Source organism: Dermacentor silvarum, chromosome 5 (assembly GCF_013339745.2).
Source record: "Dermacentor silvarum isolate Dsil-2018 chromosome 5, BIME_Dsil_1.4, whole genome shotgun sequence".
Lineage (NCBI taxonomy): Eukaryota > Metazoa > Arthropoda > Arachnida > Ixodida > Ixodidae > Dermacentor > Dermacentor silvarum.
This window is the reverse complement of record NC_051158.1, coordinates 113,990,205-114,000,215: the sequence shown is the minus strand read 5'-3', so window position 1 is coordinate 114,000,215 and position 10,011 is coordinate 113,990,205. Positions and strand designations below refer to the sequence as shown.

The 10,011-nt window shown below is 41.5% G+C and overlaps 1 long non-coding RNA gene across 1 annotated transcript; it reads left to right on the top strand.

Moving 5' to 3' along the window:
* The first annotated feature begins 7,651 nt into the window (after positions 1–7,651).
* LOC125945963 (uncharacterized) lies at positions 7,652–8,813 on the top strand. The gene is made up of 2 exons (XR_007467268.1): positions 7,652–8,237; positions 8,667–8,813. It is a non-coding gene; the product is annotated as an uncharacterized LOC125945963 (long non-coding RNA).
* Positions 8,814–10,011: the final 1,198 nt, after the last annotated feature.

Here is a 10,011-nt window from a genome sequence, read left to right as displayed (position 1 = left end):
TACCTGGTTTACCTTTTGCGAAGTCTACCTCATTATATTCTTGAGTGTTAATTATTCATCTATGTAATCGTTTATTGGTATTGATGTCTCTTGCTAAGAAAAACGGTGACGCATTAAAACATGTCGAGCAGTGAAATAAGCAAGTGTAAATGCTGAAGCAGCAACTGACCACACTGTGCAGAGATTATAATTGTGCATTGCTGTGTGTTTGGGTATTAAATTTGTAGTTAATGGCTCAGATGATGAAATACCAGCATAGAACTACAAAACACTTCTAATAATTAAGCGTGCTCGAGAAAGGGCATCTGGTCACATTTCAGGACTTCATTGCTCAAGCGTGCTTCTTGTTATCTCAGGAACCATTTGGTGATGCATTCATTCAAAAAAAAAAAAAAATAATAATAATAATAAGGTGGTATTACTTTTGTACTGTCAGTGCAAAGGGGTGACCTCATGTTTCTAGGTTTGTGTAGCTAACAACTGATTCAGGATGTTATGCTTGTCCAAGAGAAGTGTTGTTTTTTGTTTTTTTGTATTCCACTGTTAACACCGGATGCTCAGCATTTCTGCCGTTTCAATAATTGCACCTTCACTTATATTGCGGGTGTTACTAGTGCATAGGCTGTGGCAAAAAGCACAAACATTAATGAGAAGGCCGACATGGTCACAATGGGTATTGCAGGCAAATACTATAGTGTACAATTGTCTGCGCACCAAGTTAGTCATTTAAACAGAAAATACCCTAAATAGCCAACAGTTGCATCCTTTTCTATCTGAGCTGTTCTTCGTGTGTTACTGTTCTTATGTGATAAATATTGAGGACAGCATTTAACTTTGAGATTAGCAGGAAAGCGTTGCTATTTCATTTGACTAAAGTGGTAGCACATACAAGGGCTGCACTCTAGCTCCTCTCAGTTGTAGAATTTTTATGATACAAAACGGTCTTTTTTTGTGAAAGTATGTTTGCATTTCACCAACCTGCTCATTAAAGTACCACATATTCTCTTCTGGTGCTTTGTGCACAATTGTGAACACCAAGATAGTGCATGAAAAGCAAAAGCACTGATGAAGATAATATTTGAAACATGTTGCATACACCATGATACGATTCTGATTGGCCCTGTTCTGCAAGTTTGAATATTAAATAGTTTATACATTGTTTCAAGTGTGAGGTATAAAGTGTTTGTCATACGAGTAAGGTAGAAAGCTGGGTGCTTGCTTTCAGCTACAGTATGTCATGTAGCGGGTGCCTCCTTTTTTTATTGTTTTTGACACTCTTTTACAAAAGGCATATTTTTCTTGTATCTAGGTAGGTGCTTTCCAGTTATGCTATGCATGAAACAGCTGATGTTCCCGTACCTGACATACCTGTAGAGAGTTCTCACATGTAGTCCACATTCCATCAACTTATATAAACTGGCCGAATTGAAAATTATCATATCATTGCCGACCTTTACATATTTTAATGATTGTGAAGGTGCAATAAATGTGCTGAAACTGAATTTCGAGTGGAGAAATGTATTTAGTGCCTGAAGGGAATATAAATATTGAGCAAATCAAAGTATTGCTTTGTTTAATATGTTTTGATATCATCCTGAAGAACTACTGAACTAACGAAAGGCTTAACATTAGCACTAGCACCTGTGTGTTCTGATTTTGGCATTTCTTAATTGCAATTTGGTTTTCATTGTGCAGGATCAAAGCATTCATCCTGCCCCGCAACTACTGAGGATGACGAGTCGCAGCAAGGACACCTCCACCGCTGTGATTGCTGTGACTATGAAACTGGAAAACTGTCCAATCTGATAACACACATGAGGGCAGACACAAAGGAGCGGCCATTTCAATGCCATTTTTGCCCACGGAGCTTCTCACGCAGAGACCTCCTGACTAGGCATTTGCGCGTTCACTCAGGCGAGAAGCCATTTCAGTGCCCTTCATGCCCTCAGAGCTTCTCACAAAGTGCCAATCTTAAAAGACACCTGCGTATCCACACTGGTGAGCGGCCTTTTAAATGCGATTTGTGCCCTCAGAGCTTCTCACAGAGGTCCGTTCTGAATGGTCATTTGCGCATCCACTCAGGCGAGCGGCCATATCAGTGCCCTAAGTGCCCTCAGAGTTTTGTACAGAGCAGCCATCTCGATTATCACCTATCCACCCATTCAGGCGAGCGATCACATCGCTGCACCATCTGCTCCAAGTCCTTTCTCCGGGCTATTGACTTGAAAAAACATAAGAAAAGGCACTGCCCTATGACAGCCCTGAGTAAGTCACCAGCCATGTAGGTGTGGATTATGTGTTAGGCAGAGCCTAAAATTAATTTGCATCCTCTACAACAACTACTGAAAATAAGTCACAGCAGAGACGCCTCCACCTCTGTGACTTTGAAACTGGAAAACTGTTCCTTCTGAAAACACATCAGGCCAGAAGCCATTTCGGTGGCCTTCCTGCCTTCAGACCTTTGTGAAAAGCAGTGACCTCAAGAGACACTTGCACATCCACCCAGGCGACCAACCATATCACTGCACCAACTGCTCCAAGTCCTTTGTACAGGCCGGTAACTTGAGGACACATGAAAACACAGCACCATGATGCCATAGAGTAGGGAGTAGGGACATTGGTGTGCTTTTTGGGATAAATGAGTCTGAACATGGAATCTCTGTAGTATATGCACAGTACGCTGTCTGGGGTTCTTGTGCATTGAGAAGGGGCCAGTAGTTTTGGTATGTTTTGTCATATGTTGAATCGCGAAGTAACATTTATTTCACTGTAGTCTAACAAGTTGCAAAGAAATTTGTTGTAGTGACACTGCTTGTCTTACAGTAACCATATGTGGTATGCCTGCATGGCAACGCTCAATAAAGTAAAAGCAATCCATCATCTATGCCTTGAGAACAGTCGTGTCTGCAGTAAAAATAGCCATGATAAATCCTGAATGTATGGCCATTCTTCGGGACTCTTTGGTATTTTCCAAATTTATTCTTGCTACTCCTGCCTAAATGAACATTTCCGTGAGTTTAAGAGCCCCTTATCAGGTTTGGGCATCGCTAACAGACAAGTGCGGTGCATAGGCCACATAAGGACAATTATTTAGCAAATCCCGAAAGAAGCCCGCTTCCTGCTGGAGAATCAAGGTCGCAGGCATTATGGCCTGTTATGTCGAATGCACTGTCCGGAGCATCATCAATAAATCTTGTGACTGGTGAAGTGTCAAATGCAGAATGCGCTAAATGGGAGGTGTATCGTGCTGTAAAAGATGAAGAAAAAGAAGAAAGTCGCTGGGCTTTTGAGATACACGAGATGTGATCCCACGTCTTCGGGATCGGAGAAGGCAGGGAAGGAATGTCACTTGGTGGACACTAGTCAATGTAAACGAGTTGTCGGTGTTGGCAAAGAAGCTTGCCTCCTGGCGACACAGTCACTTGACATTTCAATTCCTTCTCTCTGCTCTAATAATCAACCAAAGTGCAAATTTCTTGCAGTAAAACATTGTCCTGGTGGCACCTGGTGAGGGGCGTTTTTAAAGATGCTTACATGCGTTTAGAAAAGCTAACTGCATGTCCTTAGTTGTTAATGCTCTCAGTAATGGGAAGTACCTGTGTGCTGAGGTGCAACCAGTGGGTGCTTTGTTTTGCAGGTAAACAGTATGTACAAGTTCTCAAAGCTTTAGTAATATGGCTGCAGTCACAGAATAACCTATTTCATCATCTTGTTAGCATCTTTGTCTCTGTAGCAACCACTCCTTTGCTGCAGACAATATTTTGTAAATCCGAAGTAATAAGCAGTCTTGGTCTCTAGTTTACTTGAGTTTGTCAGTAGCAAATCTTCTAAATAAAGGAGACCTTGAAACACTCATTTATCGCTTCTGCTTGGCCTTGTACTTGTCTCTTTTTTTCCCTTCTTGAACCACATAGTCGTCTGTGTCACACTGCACCTTGCCATAATGGTGAAGCTGGACTGATATGAAAACATGAATTTGAATCGTGCTCCTCTGGATCAATACCGTGGGAGACCTTTTTCATAGCAATGTTTTTTCCAGACTTCATTCCGGATAGCACCCGGAACATTTCTTCCATTCATTATTTAGTCATGGAATTATATTGACTTGTCACTTTGAAGGTTTACTCTAGGCACTTATTCTCGGCACTGCTTTTGGCTGAAGGTGAACTTTTGAGTCACTTTTTCTGCAGGTGTTTTAATGAATCTCCTGTTCTTCAGCTTCAGGGTACTCTAATCCTGTCATATAAAATTGTATTCATATACTCCCAAACTGAAAAACAGTGGATTCGTAGATCCATACTGTAATGGTATCTAGCTCTATGTCTTGCTGTGGCTTGCTTGATGACATTGTAGTAGCAGGTGGAGCTTAAATAATTATATTAATCATATTGTCCAAAGTTTCATAAGATGATGTATGTACAGCCTTTGTCAAAAGAAATGAATCCAATAGGAGCAGAAGTGCTGTCTTTGAGGAATTCTCGGTGCTGGTATGCTGTGATGAGTGAGTACTCTTCGATGCTTTGACAAACATAGCAGAAAGCCAACAAGACATTTCGCATTCAGTGGCCATCAGTAATATAGTGGCTCTCGTAAAGCTGTTCATTTAGTGTTGTGCAATGTGGCCGGGTTAAATGTTCATTCTTGACAACACTGTGGTCCACTTTCTTTATCTACTTGTGTATCATTAGCAGAAGAAGAATACTGTATTTCCATTCCCACTATGTAGCATTTGAAGAATGTGTGATGGTCTTTTTAAAATTTAGTTTGGTTTTTTGGACTGGTCTTTTTTCCCATATTTTTTCTAGGGGCATGATAAGATGTCCTTTCTATTGATCTCGCAAAGCTTGCCATGGTGGCTTAGTGGCCATGGTGTTGCTGTGCTAAACAAGAGGTCATGTGATCAAAACTCGGCCATGGCAGACGCAATTCAGTGGGGGCGAAATGTGAAAATGCCCACGTGCCATGCATTGTGTGTACGTGAAAGGACAACTGCTGTGTTTTTTTGACCATATTAAGATATTGTCGTTTTCAAATGGCATTGACTGTCCTGTCACTGGTAGGGTGGTTCAGTTTGATCAGAAACCCATCAGTAATCTTAAATAACCAATAACGAAGTCCTGAAACCAAAACGGGTAGCTGCTTTGTTTGACGTCTATGATGATGACGTCAGATCGTATACCGTAATGTTAACACACAGAATGTGTGCTAAACACGCAGTACACGTTGGTACTAAGCCAAAAAATCAAAGCTGACGATGTCTTCTGACGACACGGGGAGCTTTTACAGCTCTTTCAAACTAGATAGCTGTGATTTCAACGACCATTTTAGCGACAATAGGAGGATCGCAATTCTCTTTTCACCTACCGCATGAGGAAGGTTACGTGCCCCGAGCTCGACGCATTGTGCTGTGGAAAGAAGAAGACAAGCACCAGTTATCACGTCTGTCAAAACTATGATTGTCGGCCATCGTTTTGTTGAAAAGGGAGCCAGCTACGTCACTTCTGGGAGTGGTGATCGTGTAGCCTATAACGTTACAAACACAGGGTGGCCAGTAAAAGGAGTAAACATTCGTTGGCATGAGTCGGGAACACACAACAAACCTTTAAAATTCATTTTCAGAAAAACTTCATGACTTGCAGTCATATCGTTTGGCACAGAAAATCAGAGTGTTAAAGAAAACATATATGTGCAAAATTTTGTGAACGTCATTGGACATTGAAATATCACCGGAGTTACCGTTTAATGATCCCCAGGTGGTCAAAGTTAATCCGCAGTTTCCTACTATGATGAGCCTGATATTCACATCGTGGTTTCGGCACACAAACCCCCGTGTCTTCTAATCAATTTAGGCTGGCTCTTACACTGCAACACATCATATCTCCTGTGCATCTTTGCAAAGTTGGCATCATCTTTTTCTATATTCTGCACCATTTATCTAAGTATTTGGGAAGTTTTTTTTTTTTTTCATTTTTCTATATATGACGACATAATTTGTGAGAGTAAAACAGCTCACAAGATGAAAGTGAGAGCAATGCCGGAGCAGCATCTGCCACAGTATACAGACATACTGACCTTTGAGCATTGCTTTGTGTTCTGTAATGTCAAGCAGCACTTTGTATCATGAACTGTACTATTGGGTTGCAGACAGTGGTTCAGTTAAGGTGTATAGCTTGAATGGGAACTATTCTCTTTATAGGCTGTAGACCTCTCATAGTGTAAGTTGCTGCTGTAGCAAACATTAAAAAAAGAACTATCCTTGTACCCTATGATGTTGCAAAACCTGCTGTGTTTGCAACCATGCTATCCGACCAATAGAACACCTAAACAAGATTTTTGGTGGTCACCAATGTCTTTTTTTTTTTTTTTTGTAATGAGTGGAGGTAGTTTCGAGTACAACCCACAGCCCATTCCCCACTGACTATGCTGACAGCATTGACAATGCAAGGATTGGCAGAGGTGCGGGCAGTGTGCCCAAGCATGAGCATGTTCATTTCATCGTGCACATGCATACTTACAGGCAACCCTATGCTTTAAACTATCTAAAGGTTAGCAAAGACAGTATGCGGATATAAATGGTACCTAATTAACTCGAAAGAAACTAGTGCTTTTGTTGAAAAGGCCTCTCACCAGGTTTCGCCATTTTAAACACGTTTGTAGCGGATACGTCACACGCCGACGACCGTGTCTGCAAGTATTATGGCCTTTACCACCTTCTCGCCTCACATTTTTACATAAATACGCATTTGGTGCCGCAGCTAAACGTCGCCTCCCTCCCGTCCCCCCACGGCCGTTCGCGCGGCGGAAGAAGTCGCGTTTGCTCTCTCTCTCTCTCTCTCTCTCTCTCTATATATATATATATATATATATATATATATATATATATATATATATGTGCCGATTGTAAAGGAGGAAAGAGACGCTTCATTCTGCAGCCCTTCAGGGAGCACGGCGCAGAACGCGCCCTAGCAAAAATTCTAATAGAAGTTTGTATTAGTCTAATACAGTTTTGTATTAGTTGTATTAGTTTTGTATCAGACTAATAGAAATTTATTAGAAGTTTGTATTGGTCTAATACAGTTTTGTATTAGTTGTATCAGTTTTGTATTAGACCAATAGAAATTTCTATTAGTCGTACTGATTTACCTATAAGACCAATAGGTCCTGTATTAGTCTTATGCAAACAGTGTTGCGTGTCTACTAGTATCTCTGTTAGACTAATAGGTCCTATTAGTCTTATGCAGATTGTTGCTGGTCTGATACAACATGTATTGCTGGATTCCACAGCTCGTGTTTGCTGGTGAAAGTTGATGAAAAAAATAGACTAGCGGACCCCTTGCTTGCATGGAGAGGTGTTTCTATTTAATCACTGAATAATTAAAAATCAGGCCTGCTGTATAAATGTGCAGCAGACTGCGTTCGCACGTTTGCATTAGTTTCAGCGCACTAAGCTAGTGAAACTGGCCATCTCTCGGCGACATCAGCGGCATACACAAAAGCGACGTGCGCCAACATGGTCTGGCCAATTTTGCTTCACTGAACCTCGTCGCGATGAGTCGTTGAGGAAACAGTTAGTGTTTACAGCACAGCGAATACTTCCCCCATGAAAAAAAAAAAAAAAAAAAAAAAAGAAAACGAATTACCAGCTGTAATCTGCAAGGCAGAATCGCGCTGCCCGGTCAGCTTACGAACGACGGTTTACAAACACAGATCACCCATGGCAATAGCAGCAAGTTGCTGCTAGCAACCATATTTGTTTGCGGCTGAAGTTTCGTTAGTGTCGTATTTTCTGTTGAAGTGCGCAAAAAGTACATGTAAAAACTTTTAACCTAAATTACTGACTTGATACCGCATATAAAAGGCCGTAATATTTATTGACATCAAAGAGCAGTATCGCAGAGAAGGGAACACGGCGGTTGGGAAGGATATAAAACTGCGACCGTAGTCAGGCGTAGTTGCGCACAGCACGTTTGCAATGGCGGCCGCCATGTCAAGGCGAGGCGTCACGCGAGGCGTGCGTGTTAGTGAATGAACGATGTGTTTTTAAGGAACCCGTGGTGTTAGCGCCTGCGCAATCTCATTCGTGCAGTAATATATTTGGATAGTTTTATCTATGGATGCTGTTAATACTTCAAAACAACGCAAGGCAACTGTTTTACCCCTGTCCTTCGCGGCTTTGTGGATCTATCAGCGTGCATCGATGTGCAGCGTTTTCCCCGGCGCCGATTTGCCATTTCGAGGTAATTATACTTCTTATTTATGCCTCTGTAGTACAGTATGAAGCGTTTTCTTCTTTTTTTTTTTAAATCCTGACGGTGGACGTAAGTACAGTGCTGTCGGGCCGATAGCTGTGTGCGTTGCAGCAATAACATGCCTGTTTCCGACAACGCTGTGCAAGATTTCTGTCTAGAGTTCCTTATATCTGTCTACAGTTTCGATGAAACATACATCTTACGTTGATTTTGTGTGCTTTGTAATTGTCCTGTCACGTCAGGTAACGTCATTGTTTGTTATAAATATTTTGAGCTAGCATATATCAACTGTCCTAAAATATTGCCGAGCCGCATTTATTCTAATTTGGAAGCAAATATTGCCAGCTTAAACGTTTCGTGGTAGAACTAGCACCCCTGCTTTCAACTGTTTCTATATGTGTGTATTTTTGTACCCAGGTTTTTTTAACCACTTCATCAAAAGGACGTCCTCTGGTCGAAGTCAACGAAAAGCTCTCTCAATCAAGATTGCTGACCTGACGAAGATCTCGAAAGAGGAATCTGTAAAAAGATATGCTGTGCTAATAAATGCTTCTAGAAATTTTACCTGTTTTTCGTTATCTGGTGCATTGCAACATTTTCTTTCACAGCAATAGACTTATTAGACTAACACTAATAGGCCTATTAGACTAATACACTAATAGACCTACTAGACTAATAGGCCTATTAGACTAATACACCAATGTCTATTAGACTAATACACTAATAGACCTAATAGACTGTATTAGTGTCAATAACCTAATAGGCTATTAGTTTTTGTATTAGAATTTTTGCTAGGGCGTGTCTGCTCTCCGCCGTGTGTTCGCTCGTCGTGAAAGTGCACGTCGCTCGCGCTCTTTCACTCGCACATAAAGCATACGGCGCGCAGCGACGATTTCATCGCTGTTGACGTCCTACGAAACCTCACGGCGACGCCGACGGCAGAATTCCGCTTTGAGTGTCCATAATTGCTATCGCAATAAAAGAAAAGTGGATTCGTGGCACCCCTGTGCGTGCTCTGCCAGCTGCAAACTTTTGTTGCATCGACAGCCTCTCTCGCATCTCTTCTGTAGCTCTTCCACATTTCCTGAACACGACTCAACCAGACTCAACTGCGCTGATGAGCATTGGTAAGTGTGGTCGTTGGCGTAGTCAGCTCACAGTCGCTAGTCAAGCTTCCCTCACTTTAGCTTTCTCACAAGTGAATCATTGCTTTCTGTGTGAAAATATGTGTGGGTTTTAAAAACCTTATTTTTGAGCAAACGTATATCAGATTATTGATGGGGGTGCATAAATATCCGAAACTTTTGAATAACAAATTAAATTCTGTATTTTGGTCTTCGAATCCCATTGACACTTTCCTTTTCAGCCATCAAATTGAATTGTCCCTGTTCAACAAACCGAATATTTTTATAATTGCTTTTGAATAGTTCACGTCATAGGCTGTGCATGACCAAACAGAAATCCAAGCAAGAATGCGAAAACTTTCATCCCATCCACAGTGGACATAATTCATACTAAACCATGCTGCATTACTCAGACGGCCAGACTTTTCCGCGTTAACGATTCCTCGCAATAAGATGCTGTTGAGACACGTAATTCACCAGTCGGGATTGTTTGGTGCAATTTGTACATGCATGGATGGATGGATGGATGAGGCTGAACCCTTTAAATCGGGCGGTGGCATACGCCACCTAGCCATGGCTATTAACATAATTTGTACTTTGTGGTGGGTGAAATTTCACCCCTGCCTTAATTTTATCCA